This window comes from Cupressus sempervirens, chromosome 6, assembly GCF_028749045.1.
Source record: "Cupressus sempervirens isolate cs-2001-9-10 chromosome 6, ASM2874904v1, whole genome shotgun sequence".
Classification (NCBI taxonomy): Eukaryota; Viridiplantae; Streptophyta; class Pinopsida; order Cupressales; family Cupressaceae; genus Cupressus; species Cupressus sempervirens.
Window position 1 is genome coordinate 442,393,845 of NC_143123.1, and position 18,732 is coordinate 442,412,576.

General features: G+C 30.4%; 1 pseudogene; it reads left to right on the forward strand.

The window, feature by feature from the left end:
• Positions 1–1,351: 1,351 nt before the first annotated feature.
• LOC149552978 (cytochrome P450 94A1 pseudogene) lies at positions 1,352–18,642 on the forward strand (annotated as a pseudogene).
• The last annotated feature ends 90 nt before the right edge of the window (positions 18,643–18,732 follow it).

Consider the following 18,732-nt stretch of genomic DNA (forward strand, 5'->3'; position numbering starts at 1 on the left):
TTATAATCTCCTCTTGCTTTGACTCATTAGCACCAATCAGATTCATTTTCCTCCTTTTCTCAATTTCCTTCATCTTCATTTTTAACCAAAAATCTTTGAACTCTTGAGTGTTAATGAAGTTACCAGTCTCTATAAATTTTAAACATGTGGCTTGCCTTTCATTAGTGTTGTCTATAGATTGAGTGTAATTAGATAGATGGTATTCATAGCCATTGTTATCATCTTGATGCACTAGTTGAAACAACTTGAGCTTATTCACTCCTTAATCATTGTTCAATGCCTTCAATGCACCAACCACCTCATCAATTTCCTCTTCTCCCTCTATATAATCATAAGGTAGTGAGGACAGTGGATAATTTCTTTTTTAGGGAAAGGTTCAATGTAAACTTTGACCCTTGTACATCATGAATAATGAATTTTTAGGAATTTATGTTTGTGACTCAACTTCCTTTGACACATTCTCAATTAACTTTCCAAAAAAAAATCAAAAATATTTGCCCTTTCTTCTTCATATCCTCCTCCGTCTTCATCAATGTATTCCATCTCTTTCATCTTAGCATATTCTCCTCAATTGTCTCCTGTCTAATTAAAAATTGTTGTGATTTTTTTATTATTATAGAATGAATATGATCCTCCCAATGGCATATCATTTCTATTCCAAACTCCAAATAATAATTATTCTTCTAGTAACCCTATAGTTTTTAAATTATTTTAAAATGAAAAATTATTTGGCTAACACTAATATGTTAACCCATTTTATTTTCTCTAAGAGCAAGGTCTCATGCAATTGCTAGGCTTTAGTCATTGCTTAGTAATTTTAGGAGTATTTTGGGCAGTTTATGGTCCCATGTAGTTGTTAATCATTTTAATATTAAATTTTTAAATAAAAATTGGATAGAAATTTTAGTGATTAAAAAACTTAAATAAAAAATAGAAACAAAAAAGGGAAGGAAGTAAATTTGTGATGACAAATGGAACTTTTTCAATAATGTTTATTTTGAGCCCCTTTTTCTTCATAACTTATTTTCATTCCTTAAATAATAGCTACTCTATAAAAATAAGAAAAGATTCAATATTATCATTTTTCCACAATCTTAATTCTTCATAGGAACACTCTAGTACTTAAGTATAAATTTGAATTAAGCAATACATGCAACTACATGAGAACATGGTGTAAGAGTATATGATTGATATAGACATTCCGTAAAGAAGACACGTTTCTCTTTCATATGACGCATATTCCTCGATTGTATTATTTTTTAGTTTGATTACTGAGGAATACGCCGCCTCAACATAACATAACATCGGGAAAATCTGCCGCCCTTACACTTTGAAGGGCTATTCATGTTGGATGCAAGTTCAAAATATAAGAAAACAAGGAAGACGAAAAACATTCAGATCAATCAAAAGATGTCAAAGGGCATCTCCCAATTATTTCTTGGTGTTAGTGGCTAGTTATATAATCTACGTGCTCATAAACCGAAAACCCAAGAATACCATGCTTACATCGTATCCAATTGTGGGCTCATTATTTGCTTTTTGGAGGAACAGAAGTCGGATCCTAGAATGGCTAGCAAAAATTCTCAGACACGCTCCTTCCAACACCATCACTTTTCAGCACCTTGGAGCACATCCACCTAATGTGGAGCACCTACTGAAGACTCGTTTCGACAATTATCCAAAGGGAAACTATTTCCACCTCCTCTTGCATGATCTACTCAGAACTGGAATTTTCAATGCCAACGGTGATGCCTGGAAATTGCAGAGACGAGTTGCCAGTTATGAGTTTGGCACCAACTCTTTGTGCGACTTTATAACAGAGAGCATGCAGGGTGAGATTATAGATCGCCTCCTCCCACTCCTCAGACACGTGGCTGGGAAGAGCGATCGGGTGGATTTGCAGGACATCTTCCAGCGATTCGCCTTCGACAACATTTGCAAGGTGGCCTTCGGCATGGACCTTGCTTGCCTCCACATTTCTCTCCCCTTTTCAAAATTCATAGATGCATTTGAAGTCACCACCAATTTAAGCCTCCAAAGATTCACCTCTCCCTTTCCCTTCCTCTGGATGATCAAGCTCTTCTTCAACATCGGCTCTGAGAAACACTTGCGCCATGCGATCCACACCATTCACAACTTTTCTTAAGATGTTATCGACGCTAGGAAAAAGGAAATTTTTCACTCTCATGCGGGCCGCAACATGAAGATCTCTTGTCTAGATTTCTTTCCCCTCACGAGAGTGGTGTTGCGGCAGGGAAGGGCTCGATTGATTATTCTATGAGAGATATTGTGATAAGCTTCATCTTGGCGAGCAGGGACTCAACTTCTGTTGCGCTTACGTGTTTCTTCTAGCTATTGGTGGTAGTTAGTAATTTCTATCATTAAAAGAAGACAACCAACCCAACTCAGCCATCCACAATCAAAACTCTAGCCCACAACTCAGTCGTCTATCCACCATCCATAACAAATTACATAGCAGACACTTTGTCGTTCCAGCCACCCATGTTTTTAATATATATAATATTATATTTAATATAGTGTAACATGTGTAAAATGTATTGTGTGTAGAGAGTTCTCATACCCTCTATAAATAGAGGCCTTATGTAATGCATTTGTGCAAGGCAGTAAGGCAATAAAATTAGTTATTATTTCTGTGTATTTGTCTCTCTTTGCCTTCAAATTGGTATCAGAGCATGAAGATTTGGGCTTAGGAAGAAAAGAATTATGTGTTGATATGTATAACTACTATAGCAGTGAATGAAGCTTCTAATGTTTTCTTGATTGCAGATAATTATCAGCTTATAAAGTTGGAGACTAGTGGCTGCCAAAGATTGAGAGAAGAAAAGATCCCAGTTTAATGTTTGAAGAAGGTATGAGCTGATTTCTTGGAGTGAAGTCTAATGTTAAAAAAAAATTGTTAAAAGGGGAAAATAAGCATTATAATGTTGTTTATTTAAGCTATATGTCATTGGCTTAGACTTGTTTGGTGGATTTTCTTTGTAAAGCAAAGTTTAAAATTGTAAGGTGCAGTTGTAACTATGTATTAATATGGCTTCAGGAAGTAGTATAGCTCAACCACAAATTCCAATATTTTTTGGTAAAAATTATGAATTTAGGGCTATAAAAATGAAGACACTATTTTGTTCTCAAGGCATATGGGATCTTATTGAAAAGGGTTTTATTGAACCACAAGATGAGTCTACATTAACACAAGATGAAAAGGACAAATTACAAGATAACAGGAAAAAGGATGCTAAAGCGTTGTTTCTAATTCAATAATCTTTAGATGAATCAATTTTTCCTAAGGTTTGTGCTGCTAAAAAGTCTAAAATTGCATGGGATATTTTAGAAACAGCATATCAAGGGACATCAAAAGTTAAGATTGCTAAATTGCAAACTTGAAGGCGTGATTTTGAAAATTTGTGTATGATTCAGACTCAGTTGATCAATTTCTAAATCAAGTAATGAATGTGGTTAATCAAATTGGATCATATGGTGATGACTTGACAGATCAAAAAGTTGTTGAAAAAATACTTCATTTTTTGCCTAGAAAATTTGATGCTATTGTTGTTGCCATTGAAGAATCTAAAGATTTGACAATACTATCTATTGATGAATTGATGGGCTCACTTTTATCTCATGAATCAAGAATGAATAGAAATAACAATTCTTCTTTGGAGAATGCATTTAGATCACAGGTATCTTTTGGCAGAGGAAGAGGAAGATCAAACTACAGAGGAAGAGGAAGAGGTAGAAGCATAGATGGACGTGGAAGTCCAAATCAAGAAGAGAGAAAAAATCAATCCATTCAGAGTTCTAATAGAGGACGTGGCAAAAGTTCATTCCAACACCCATCATCAAGGTTTGATAAATCTCGAATTCAGTGTCATTATTGTAAGAGATTTGGTCATATTGCAAGTGAATTTAGAAAGAAACAAGAGGATATTGAAAAGAATGGTGCTAATTACTCAGATGTATCTGATAACAATTCAGGAAGTTTATTTATAACTTGTAATGTTTCTCAAGAAAGCTCTAGTGATATATGGTTCCTAGATAGTGGATGTAGTAACCATATGACTGGAAATAAAGATTTTTTTGCTAGCTTGGATGATTCTGTAAAATCTGAAGTAAAGCTAGGAAATGATAGTAAAGTCTCTATAATGGGAAAAGGTGTTATATACCTGGATTAAAACATAATCTCATGAGTGTTGGTTAACTAGTACAAAAGGGTTACAAAGTTTCTTTTGATAATGATGTTTGCACAATCTTGGATAGAAATCTTAGTGGTAGGTTAATTGCAAGGGTCAACATGACACAAAATCGAATGTTCCCCCTTCAGATTCATTGCATTCAAGGAGGAAAAGAAGTTAGTTTCAAGACAGTATACTCAGATCAGTCGTGGCTATGGCATTTGAGGTATGGTCATCTTCATTTTGATGCTTTAAGCTTATTACAAAAGAAGAATATGGTGAAAGGATTGCCTCAAATATTGAAACCACCAAGTTCATGTGAAATTTGTATTTTGGCAAAACAACATAGAGAAAGCTTCCCAGTAGGAGGTTCATATAGAGCAAGAGCACCATTGGAATTAGTTCACACTGATATATGTGGACCTATGAAAACTCCATCTTTAGGAGGAAGTATATATTTCCTAACATTTATTGATGATTTTAGTAGGAAGATTTGGATATACTTTCTCAAACAAAAAAGTGAAGCTTTTGAAAAGTTCAAGGATTTCAAAAATTTGGTTGAAAAACAAAGTGGTCATTACATCAAGGTATTGCAATCTGATAGAGGTGGTGAATTCAATTCTAATGATTTTCTAGAATTTTGCAGATTTCATGGAATTAAGAAGCAATTTACCACAAGGTACACACCACAACAAAATGGTGTAGCAGAAAGGAAGAATAGAACCATAATGGAAATGGCAAGGACTATGTTGAAGGCCAAAAATCTATCTAATGAGTTTTGGGCAGAAGTAGTAGCATGTGCTGTATACATTTTGAACAGGAGTCCTACAAAGAGTGTTAAGAACACAATTCCACAAGAAGCATGGAATGGTAAGAAACATATAGTATCCCATTTTAGAGTTTTTGGCTATGTTGCTTATTCATTAGTTCCATCTGAATTGAGAAAGAAATTGGATGATAAAAGTGAAAAATGCATCTTTATTGGCTATAGTGAAGAATCAAAGGCTTATAGATTGTATAATCCCGTTTCAAAGAAATTGATCATTAGCAGGGATTTTAAATTTGAAGAAGAAGATTCATGGCATGAAAATGATAACAAACAAGTCACAAGAGGAGCACCAATATTACAAGGTGATGATGAATTAAAGAAACATGGGACTCAATCAACACCCAACACTCCACCAAGGAACTTTCAACAAGATGCCTCACCTCCAAGTTCAAATGTAAGTGATAAATCTGATTCAACATTCTCAACAACAGGTTACAAAGGTAAGAAGACAAGAAGCTTAAAAGAAATATATGATCAAGAAGAAGAGTATATAGATATTTACTCAAATTTTTCTTTATTTTCTTGTGATCCATTGTATTTTGATGAAGCAATTAAAGAAGATAAATGGATCAAGGCAATGGATGAAGAAATTGACTCTATTGAAAGAAATAACACACGGGAATTAATGGATTTACCTAAAGGAAAAGAATGTATAGGAGTCAAATGGGTTTACAAAACTAAATTTGATGAAAAAGGTGAAATTGTTAAGCACAAGAAAAGACTAGTTGCTAAAGGTTTTTCACAACAATATGGAGTTGATTATAATGAAACATTTGCTCCAGTTGCTAGACTTGACACGGTTTGAACTATTTTAGCAATAGCAGCACAAAATAATTGGAAAGTGTATCAAATGGATGTAAAATCAACTTTTTTGAATGGTTTTCTTGATGAAGAGGTATATATTAAACAACCACCTGGTTATGAGGTTAGTGGGCATGAAAACAAGGTATATAAACTAAACAAGGCACTTTATGGTTTGAAACAAGCTCCTAGGGCTTGGTATAAGAGGATTGATTCATACATGATAAGTAATCATTTCAATAGAAGTAACAATGATCCCATGTTATATGTTAAGACTAATAAGGAAGGTCAGATTTTGATTGTATGCTTGTATGTTGATGACTTAATATTCACTAGAAATCTATCAGTAGACATGTTCAAGTCAAAAATGATGAAAGAATTTGAAATGACAGATTTGGGGTTGATGAGATATTTCTTAGGTATTGAAGTTATTCAATGTGGCAAAGGTATCTTCATTTGTCAATACAAGTATATAAAGGATGTTTTAAAGAGATTTAAAATGATGAATTGCAATCCAGTGTCAACTCCAGTTGCAATAGGAACAAAACTTAGCAAGGAAGAAAAGAGCTCAAATGTTGATCCAACTATGTTTAAAAGACTTGTTGAAAGTTTAATGTATATGACAGCTACAAGGCTAGACATCATGTATAGTGTCAATTTAATCTCAAGGTTCATGGAATCACCACAAAATTCTCATTGGCAAGTTGGAAAAAGGATATTGAGATATATTGCAGGAACAATGGGATATGGAATCCTATATTCCAAACCTAACAATTTTGGTTTGATTGGTTATACTGACAGTGATTTTGCAGGTAGCATTGATGACAGGAAGAGCACTTCTGGATATATCTTTCACCTTGGATCAGGAGCTATATCATGGGCATCAAAGAAGCAACCTATAGTGACGATCTCATCAGCTGAAGCAGAATATGTAGTTGCCACTTCCACAGCATGTCAAGCAGTATGGATGCGTCAAATTTTTCTTGATCTTCACCATCATCAGGAGGAACCAACGCCAATTCTTTGTGATAACAAATCAGCAATAGCATTATCTAAAAATCATGTATTTCATAAGAGGAGCAAACATATTGATACAAGGTACCACTTCATCAGAGAATTGGTCAATAATGGAGAAATCCACCTTGAGTTCTGCAAATCTGAAGATCAATTGGCAGATATTTTCACTAAGGCATTACCAAAGAATAACTTTGAATATTTGCGAGAGAAATTGGGTATTACTGATGCAAAATTTGTTAATGAAAAAAATTAAGGGGGAGTGTTGGCGGTAGTTAGTAATTTCTATCATTAAAAGCAGACAACCAACCCAACTCAGCCGTCTATCCACCGTCCATAATAAATTACATAGCAGACACTCTATTGTTCCTGCCGCCCATGTTTTTAATATATGTAATATTATATTTAATATAGTGTAACATGTATAAAATGTGTTGTGTGTAGAGAGTTCTCATACCCTCTATAAATAGAGGCCTTATGTAATGCATTTGTGCAAGGCAGTAAGGTAATAAAATCAATTATTATCTCTGTGTATTTGTCTTTGTTTGCCTTCCTTGGGTTCTCTCCTCTCATCCACAAGTCGAGCAGAATATCTATGAGGAAATCGCAGGCCTTGTCACGATTAGAGAAGGAAAAGAGAGCACTGGTTGCTGCAGTTTCTCATATGAGGAGTTGAAGAAGATGAAGTAGTTGCAGGACGCTCTGTGTGAGTCAATGAGGTTGTACCCTCCCATGCCGTCAGACACAAAATAGGCGTTGTGAGATGATGTGCTGTTAGATGGGACGGTGGTGAGGAAGGGGATGCGGGTGATATACCACCCGTACGCCATGGGGAGGATGGACAGCATCTGGGGCTCCGACTGTTTGGAATTCAAGCCAGAGAGATGGCTAAGCAAGACAGAGAATGGTTCGCTAGAATTAGTGGCATACGACGCATTCAAATATCCAGTGTTCCAGGCACGGCCGAGAATTTGCATGGGGAAACAGACGGCGTTTATTCAAATGAAGAGTATCACTGCGAGTGTTATCGAAGAGTTCAAGCTAGAGGTTGATCATGACAATTGGACTCCTAAGTATATTGCGATGATCACGGCTAAAATTGAGAATGGGCTTCCCGTACGTGTGGTAAAAAGGTGACAAAAACTCCCCTGACTTCCGGATGGGTTTCTGTTTGTTGTCGGAAGGTCGACTCTAGGGTAAAAGCAGGCGTGTCAATATGATTATCGTACATAAGATTTTCATTGGGTTTTAAATCTCTTTGCAAAACTCGTGTATGTATCCAGTTGGGAAAAATCCATCTACAAGCTTAGTATAAAAGTTTCAACAACATGTAGGAGAAAAATGTTTAGTAGTATTAGGGCTAACTTCACCTATCTCTAGGAATTTTTAATTTGAAGTTGGATTTTGTCAGTTTTTTTATTGTATTTTTTAGATGAGGGAAGTGTTTAAAGCTAAGGTTTCAATTTTTGGGTATGGGAGCTTGTGTAATGATCATGGAGCTCAAAGTGGTTTGAAAGAGCCATTTCAAAATGCTCACCCAATACATGTTATGTTCATGCACTAATAGTCGCTCTACTTGCATTTAAATGTCTTTTACAAAATATCCCAATAGTGATTACACAAATGTGCTACTTACCAACCAGAAAAGTTAAGAAATAAATTACAATTAGTACACATGAGATCCACTATTGCTACATGTGTTTTCATTTTTTGGACTAAAAAAAGTAGTATTTGGGAGGTATCTATGACAAAAATCATAACGATTAGCAAACCCCCTGTCGGTAATTAGGTCTTTGCTCCTATATAAGTAGGCTATTTCTATTGGATAACAAGATTTTTTCTATTGGAAGGAAACCCCTAAATAATAGTAGGCAGATTTTATCGTTGTTCAACATTTTATTGACAAATAATTTAGATATTTAAAGTTAATCATTCATATATTTATGTGATTATTCTATTTAAATAACTAGAAATAATTTTAATCATTTAAATATAGATTCTTGGTTGTTATAAGAATAGGAATAACATACAATATGAAATAGCTTTTACAAAAAATAAAATATTAAATTATTTGTTTTATCTTCAGAAAAAATTCATAATGAATATATTTTTTAAAATTGGAGTTTCCAACTAATCAATTAATCTAATTGTTTTCATAAAAAAAACTACAACCACATGTTGGGGTTACCATAATTTAATATTACATTGTCAATATAGTTAATCATTTTGACTATTTATTTGCTATATAAGTGCACTCTAGTTAAAATTGTTCACTACACACCAATGAAAATATCATTTTTTTTTTCCTCAACAAAAGATGTACAAAAATATGGTCAATAAATAATTGTCTTGTGTAATAATTGCTACTGATGACAAACTCTCAAAAATAGCAACATGCTTCTTAATCTTCCAGTTGTAGAGGAAGAGAAGGAAATGCTTAACAATCTGGATTCTTCCTTTGCCAACAACACTCTAATCACTAAAGAGATTTTTAAAGAAAAAGAAAAATGTGCTTTGTAGATAGTAACAATATGTGGATGAAGTTTAAAACCACAACAATTTTGTTTTATTGAAATGTAGAGTTTGAAGAAATCAAGATTTTGCAAGTGAATGTGCATATAATGATAGACAAAAAATATTTTTATGTGCACAAAATAAGAACTTTTACTTGAATTAAGCATTTAGTTGAAAATGCTGAAATTCATTGGTACATAATTATTTTCTAATTCTCACTCTTGAGATCACACTTGAAATTTGTAATAAGATTTCTTAAGTCAAAATTTTGTATTTTCTTGACCAATAACATGTAGATGCTCTTCATGTAACACCCATACATGCTTTTAACCCTCATCTACCTCTTTTATACACTTTTTCTACATTTTTTTTCCATTAAAGTTGCATCAGTTTTCAAGATAGCCACATGAAGAATGCCATGATTTTGTGATTTTTCAAAGTCTAACTACACAGTGTTGCATGTTGAATCAACAATAATTTCTCCTCTCTATGTTGAGACTTATCTCCCATCATCCATGCATAAAATCTAATCTATGCTTATCTTTATTTGCATGGGTAAATTTTATATTTATATTTATCTTCTCTACACAAAATCTATCTATTACTTGTTGTGTACTAAGTCTCCATAGCTAGGTCTATGCCGATTGTTTTTTGGAATTATTGGATATAAAATGTATTTTTGTGTGTAACTCTGATATATAGTCTTAGAAAGGAGGTTTTTCATTTCATGTAAAATTTTTAGAGTTACATATTTGTGTTTATTGATAAATCAATAGAATTAGTTCATATGTTGTAGCAAACAATAATTTATGTCTTCTTAAATTACATGCTCTATTTGTTAGGAAAACTACATGTGAAAATTCCTTCCTAATGCCAATTTAAGGGAGATATAAGAAAGATTTCATATTTACTATATAACATTGAGATAAGAAGGAAAAAAACATAGAAAATACGATGCACACAAAATAAACGGATGAGACCAGATATAATGCGAAAACCCTTTCGAGAAAAATCCACCACCCAATAATCAAAGCAACTTCTTTGTGTTATAGTAAACAATATTACATATAATGAACTATGGATTCTTGCATAGGCTTAGATTATGTTTAATCAACTTGACTTTCACCATGCATATCCCAACAAAATATGCAACAATTCATACACACGACAAATGCTATGCAATCTAGTGTATTAACTATCACAAAACAAAATAGTTACTAGCAGCCTTTGAACTCCTCCATTTGATAGTCCCAATGGTCACTCATCCATTTGACGATCACTCCCTTCAGCCTTATAAACTCCCTTCGACATTAGGTCACTCACTTTGGCATCAAGTCACTCCCTTTGGCTTCAGGTCACTCCCTTTGGTTTAAGGAACTCCCTTCGGCATTGGGTCACTCTCTTTGCTCTCGGACACTCCCTTCGACATCAAGTCACTTCCTTCATCTTTAGATACTTCCTTCGACATTAAGTCACTCCCTTTGGTCGTGAGCACTCCCTTCAATCATGGAAACTCTTTTTGGTAGGGGGTCACTTCCTTTTGCATCATATCGCTCCCTTTGGCATTGAATCACTCTCTTCAGCTTTAGTCACTCCCTTCGCCATTAGACACCCTCTTTAGATGACCTAAAAAACCATTGTACATAAGAGTCACCCCTAGGGTCAGCACTATACATATGAGTCATTTCCAATAATCTACCACTTGAGGAGATACATGTTGATATCCATTGAGTTACTCAACAAGGCAATGTGCCCCATTTAAACTTAATTTTTCTCACTTTATTACCTCCAAGGTATACAACATAAATTCAAAATCATCAACATATACAACCTGTAACATATAGTCTCAAGCCTCAAAACCAATCTACCACTTATGCATTAAAAAGCTCCCACTGCACAGGTAGTGTCAATATGATATGAATCCATTTGCCAAAATCACCATGGTCTCTAAGTATTCATGAGCACCTATAATTGATCAATCAATGCCAACTCTAAATGCAACATTTCAATATCAGGAAATATCAAATAATAGGAAAGTTAGTCAATGTATTTAATTATAAATGTTTAGTGTTTGATTCTTTTCAATTTAATGGATTTGGGGTGAATGCATAAGTATTCCTCCTATGGTAGGAAGTAACAAGTGCCACATAATGGCTAAGTACTTGGCTTAATTAATTATAATTATAATTTTATATGTAAATTGAATTGTAATTTTATTAAATCTTATAATTTTTTTAATAAAATATAACAACAATCTTAATTTTATTTTAATGTACATAGTTATAAATATAATACATTTTAAATTGTAATATATATTTAAGCCGATAGGCTTATATGTGGGAGCTTTGCTCTGGGATTTTACAATTTTCCGCCGAAAAATTGTCAGCCTTTATCGGATTTCATATTTTTTTGACAATGGATCTTTCCTTTAGCAATTTCTATTTTTGACTCCTAAAAAGTATCACTTTTATTTCTAATTTAGTCTCTAATTTCTATTTTCTATTCAACTCTTCATTTAATATATTTTGTTTAACATTTGTTTATAAAAACAAACTTTTCAATCAAAGTAGAATAGTTAAATTTTGTGTGTGAAGGTTTTTCTATGGTGTGAGGAGGGTTTCACCTATTTTCAACTATTTGGATTTATAGGTGCAATAATGTTCAAAAATCCTTATAGCCTCATTTATTAGTTTAATAGTGCTGATTTTTCTTGGTTTTTTAATAGAGTTTTGAGTTTTATACTGTGATAAATTATGTGAATCAATTAATCATTTTCTTTACACCATATTTTTAAAATATGTAGTACAGAAAAATTAGTCAATCATTGAATCATTGGTGCTGGAAAGAAGGTAAAAGAATGTTCGAGGACTATATATTATTTTTGTGATAGATTATTCATTTTCAATTAGGCAAGAATCTTTTTTATTTTAATTGTTTAAATCAAGAGAGGTATATTTTCACACTCTATTCTATTTGGATGCCATTATTTGGTTCAAGTCTATTGAGAATCTACTTTTATTGATTATTTGTGATTATATATATAACAACAATTAAAATTGGGGTGTGTTACTTATATATGCAAGCAATAAGATTTAACAATAAGAGCTTTACTGAAATACATATTACATAGATTTGATATTGAAGACCTTGAATAGGAAAAATCATTTAAACATCTTCACAAGAGAGAAGTTCAAAAATAAAATGATAAATATAAAAAATAAGAAAAATATACATTTTTTTAAATAAAAAATGACTTGGATTAAAATAGGAAAAAATATAGAAAGTATTTATGCATCTAAATTTTACTTTACTGTTTCTTGAAATTAAAATTAAATTTAATTTTTGAATATACATTGATTTGCATGAGGTTTATATTAACATTTTAGAAATAATTTAATTTAGATTAACTTTCTAATATGAAGTGATTTAAAGTTTAAAAGATGAATAAAATAGAAAGATTGCTATATTGTTCATATATCTAGATATTAATTTCTATTCTACTTTAAAATTATAGTTAAAATATATTTATAAATATAATATAATTTATTTCTATTTGATAACTATTATAATTAAATTGATAATTTAACATTACATAATAAATATTTTCCAAATTTAAAAAGCTTGATTTTAATTTAATGAGGATATACCTTAGTTCAATTAGAAATAGATAAAATGAACAACTATGAAAATTTATAATTAAACAAATAAAAATTTATACAAATTATATTTTGAAATATTTTTAATTATGCTTTAGTAAAAATAAATATATAGAAATGTTTAGTTGCATAAAAAAAATATAGGCTTGCATATGTCTAGATATTATTAATAAAAAAATTTAGTTAAAAATATTAGATTAAAAGTGTAGATTCATTTTTAAAAATTTGCAAGTTTTTCATTTGATTTTTATATGAATATTAAAAAATTGTCCTCTCTAATTCACTTTTTTTTTGGTTTCTTAAATCTTTATTAAACCAAAATCTTAACTTAGATTATTTCTATTAATATTTTTTAAAAAATATTAAGCTACATTACTTCTATATGGTGGTTAGATATTTTAAATATCTTGTATAATAGATTCTTTCTATTCTCTTGAAGTTTCTTAAATTAATACAAATAATATTTAAAGATTTTTTAAAAATAAAAGCTTTTGTGAGTTTGTTGAGTTAAAATCTATTTGCAAACTATGAAATTAAATTTATAAAATAAATTTCCAAAATTTGTACAAAGATTATGTTTCTTGCAACATGGTTTCCCTCATGGACTTAATTGACTTTGTAGTTTGCATTTTCATAACTGATTTCAATATAACTTTTTGAAATTTGTGTATGGATGTTAGGAAAATAATCATAAATAGATGATGTTAATTGAAATGAGGTTTACATAGTATTTTTATTGTCATGAAAAAATCTATATGCAAGAGATTTATATTACATTTAACAAAGCTAGATTGTTACTATGCAAAACAAATATAGTCAAGGTAAATTATGAAATGGTTAGATATAAAAAAATAAAAAATTGTACTTTGATTTAATGATACAAGGTATTTATAACATTTATTTCATTGTATTTAGATGGAATTATTGATAAAAATTTTTAATTACTTATATATTTTTTATTTAGTACATTTTAGATTTTATCTAATTAGTTGTAAAAATGAAATATTTTCTATCGGCACATTGTTGCATGCACAAAAGCATGTGACTGCTAGTATAATTGTGATAATAACTTAAAAATTTAATGTAAATAGTCTAAATAAAAGAAGTAATTGTACAAAGATTTTTTATTTAACTTATATATCATAAAACATATAATTTTATTTACATATAGTAAACAAAAGTGGTGAAAATTTATGGTAAATAATATACTATTATCATGTTCTTTAAAGGTGTTAAATCCTGAAAATCTGTGTATAAGACTTTAATTATTTAGCAAATAAGATCACTCTAAATTAATTTTTTATTTATAAAAAAAATATTACATCTAGTCTATGAAAAATACTAATTGCATAATGCTATTAATTTTTTTTTTTTGATTGATAAATCATTAATTACTACTTAAGAAATAGTAAAAGAAACATTTTTAAAATAATAATTTACTATACAAATATATTTTTTATTTGGAATAAAAATTATATTAAGAAAAGAGAACAAGATTTACATATCATTACTAGTTTAATAATATTATAGTATTAGAATGAAACTTAGAATATTTTGTTGTTAAAAAGTAAGCTAAATGAAAAAATGGTTTAGCAAATAGATGATTTACATTAAGTTATCAAAAAAATATTTTAAATAGATGAATAATTTTTGTAGTCACATTTAAGTTTATCTATTGGATATTAATTTTGAATGATTTAACAAATGAATTGAATGATAACTTCAACACAAATTTTTTTAAAAAAAATATTTCATATGATTTATAATGTAAGACCTATTTGGTACAACCTTTAATAATAATAATAATAAATATACAAAATATTAATATAATAAAATTGATATTGCTTTTGAAATTTGAAAAATAAATTTAGCAAATTTTGAAATGGAAATTTGATAATAAAAGTTGATTGTCATTATACTTAACCTTAACTTGTGTCTCATAATTAAGAAAATAATTATTATGGTAATTCTCATAGAAATAGAAACTTCTATGTTGAAAACCATCAACAAGTAAACTTCCAAAATGAAAAAGTTTATAAGAAAAAACAAACTTTTTTGTAGAATGATTTTGTCATCCCTTAAAAAGTAGCCTTGTAAGACATTAATTTTAATCGATGATATTGAAGATATATATTTTTTTTAAATAGAAAAATTCAATGGGCCCTTGGTCTACAGGTGAAGTTGAATGGCTCACAAAGATCCCACCAAGGATCAAGTCTTGTTGAGTGCAAGACCCGAAGACATCATAAGGGATGAGGCTGAGATCATGCCCTGAACGAATTTGGTAGCATGGATGCTCTTGGGCTCTTAGCCGAATAGGTTTTAGGCACACAAAATTCAAAACTATAAATTTCAACTTTGGTAGAAGGACGTTTATTTTGGAAATAATAATAGTAAATTGTTATGATTGGTGGAGAATCATTAATTAATAGACTAATAAGGAGGGAATGTTGACATCTTGTACATTACATAAATAATTAGTTACTTGATATGATAGTTTTGGTGTTAGTTATGCATAATTAAAACTATATTGATTTTTGTGGTGCCTATTTAAAGAAACATCATTTTGTTTTTGGAGGCATCCACAAACAAGTTTTAGATATCCGGTATGAGCCCACGCGTGCCTAAACCTCTTTAGCTAAGAACCAAGGACATACATACAAACAAATCACCTTTGATATTGAAAAGAAATTATTAATTTTTTATAAGAAAATAAATATCTATGAAATAAAAGAATAATTTTGTTTTGATCCTACCTTCAATATGTACATACATACAAACAAAACAGAATACATACCTTTGATATTGAAAAGAAATTATTAATATTTTATAAGAAAACAAAATCTATGAAATAAAAATAATAATTTTGTTCTCATCCTACCTTCAACATGTACATACATACAAACAAATACGAATACATATCTTTCATATTGAAAAGAAATTATTCATTTTTTATAAGAAAACAAATATATATGAAATTAAAAAAATAAAACTATAAGATAAAAAAAAAATATTATCACAATTTAATATTCCACATGTAGTTACCATTTCTATATAGAATTCTCTTTAAATGGTACCTATCATCTATTAGAAAGAGAATAGATTTTAACAAGACAAGTTTATCCCTCTAAATTATTATGCCAATGTCTATGCTGGCATCAAAAGGGCAATTTAATGTTTTTAATGATTAAATTAAAAATCATTTTAAAGTTGTATCATAAATTTAAATTTAATTAAGATTTTCCATATTGATGCCAGCATAGACATCGCCCTAATGTAGTCGGTTCTAGGATAAACTATTGGTATTGATACTTTTGGGATGGTTATGCCTATATTGAATCATGTTTATTTTAAAGCATGAGTTATTGCAAGAAAAGTGCACTTCCAATATGACTGTTCATTTAGAGAAATTTTGTAATGTATTGGTTCCATAAGCAATTTCAAGGAAAGTCTCAACATAGGTAGAAAGAAATTGATCAATTAGCTTTCAATTTGACCTTGTTAAAGGTCGTAACTATGTCAAAATTATTAGTAATGAATATGCAAATATCCTTAAGTTAAAGTTAATTTTCAATGCTTTTTTCATGAAATTATCAATTTAATCTTTCCATTAGAAAGCTCACATTTTAATCTACTTAAATATCTTATCAGAAAGTTTATATCATGATGCAATAAAATGAGTAGAGTGAACTAAATAGAAACCACAGCTGAAGGATTTAAAATAACAATAATAATAAAAAGGGGTCTGGAAGTGAACATTTTGTTCTTTGGGTATTGTATGAGGAGTGAGAAAATACCCACTCTAATATAGTCCAATAAAATACTAGGAAGAAAATTCCAATGAATATTTTAAATAAAGTCTATTAAATAATATCTCTACCTAGTGAATAAAATTTAACCTGAGTACCTAACCTAGAGGAGCATGACTTGTACAAAGAGGTACTTATATGATTCCCGTGATCATAGCTTAGGTGATAGGTCCACTTCATTGTACAAAAGACATATACATATAAAGCATAAAATTTTGTATCAATCGGTGGTTTGAAAATACTTTTAAATAAAAAATGCCAGCATAGACAACCTTTAAATAAAAAATGAAATAATATAGAAAATATTAATATAATAAAATTGATATTAAACTTAACAATTTTTGAAATAGAAATCTGATAATAAATTGTTATTGTACTTAACCTTAGCTTGTGTCTCATAATTAAGAAAATAATTATTATGGTAATCTTCAAAGAAATAGAAATTTCTATGTTGAAAACCATCAACAAGTAAACTTCCAAATGAAAAAGCTTATAAGAAGAAACATAATTTTTTTATAGAATGATTTTGTCATCCATTAAAAAGTGGCCTTATAATACATATTTTGTTAAAATAGAAAAATTCAAAACTATAAATTTCAACTTTGGTAGAAAGATATTTATTTTGAAAATAATAATAGTAAATTGTTATAATTGGTGGTGAATTGTTACAATATACAATAATATTGCTTTATGACAAGTACTAATAAGAAGGGAATGTTGACATATTGTACATTACATAAATAATTAGTTGGTTGATATGATAATTTTGATGTTAGTTATGCATAATTAAAACTATATTAATTTTTGTGGTGTCTATTTGAAGACATATCATTTGAATCAATGACTATCACTTTATCAGATTTTGTTTTCATCCTAACTTCAATATGTACATACATACAAACAAATCACAATAGGTACTTTGATATTGAAAAGAAATTATTAATTTTTTATAAGAAAACAAATATCTATGAAATAAATAAAAAAATTTTGTAAGATAAAAAAAAATATTATCACAATCTAATATTCCACATGTATTTCTATCTAGAATTCTCTTTAAACGGTATGTATTATCTATTAAAAAGAGAATAGATTTCAATAAGACAAGTTTATCCCTTTAAATTATTGGCAAACTTAAACGACGAGATAATATTCCATATATTTATTCCGCAAAATAATTATTGTTAATCACTTATCTTCCCCTTCGCCTATGAATTTCCACTTAAATGGATAATGCAAAAGAAGTATTTTCCTTCCCGTTATTATTACATTCTGTTTATGACATATATAATACCCAATAAGACACCATTCCTGTACAACAGCACCATGTTTTCTGAAACGAATGGCCAGCTAATATAGAATTGTATTGTCGCGTCACGATAAACCAGCGCATCTAAGATAAAAAGGGTTGTTTCGTGGGTTTCCATTGATTGCAGGCTTCTGTATTTCCCTTTTCTTGCGACATGGAATCCTTAATTACTTACTTCCTGAAAGAGCCATTTGCTATCTTCTTTCTCCTCTGCTGCTTTCTATATAAGCTGAAGAGAAATACGAAGAGATCATTGATATTGCCCCCCGGACCACGTCCATGGCCTGTCATAGGAAGTCTCCATCTCTTGGGAAACCTTCCTCATCAGGCTCTTTCAACATTGACAAAGAAATACGGACCCATCATGTTTCTCCGTCTCGGTTCCATCCCCACCCTTGTCATCCCCACCTTAGAATCCAGTGTTCCAGGCAGGGCTGAGAATTTGCGTGGGGAAACAGACGGCATTTATTCAGATGAAGATGATCGCTGTGAGTGTTATAGAAGAGTTGAGGGTAGAGGTTGATGGCAACTGGAATCCCAACTATATTCATGGCTAGAATGGAGAATGGCCTTCCCGTACGCGTGCTAAAAAGACGACAAAAACTCCCCTGAC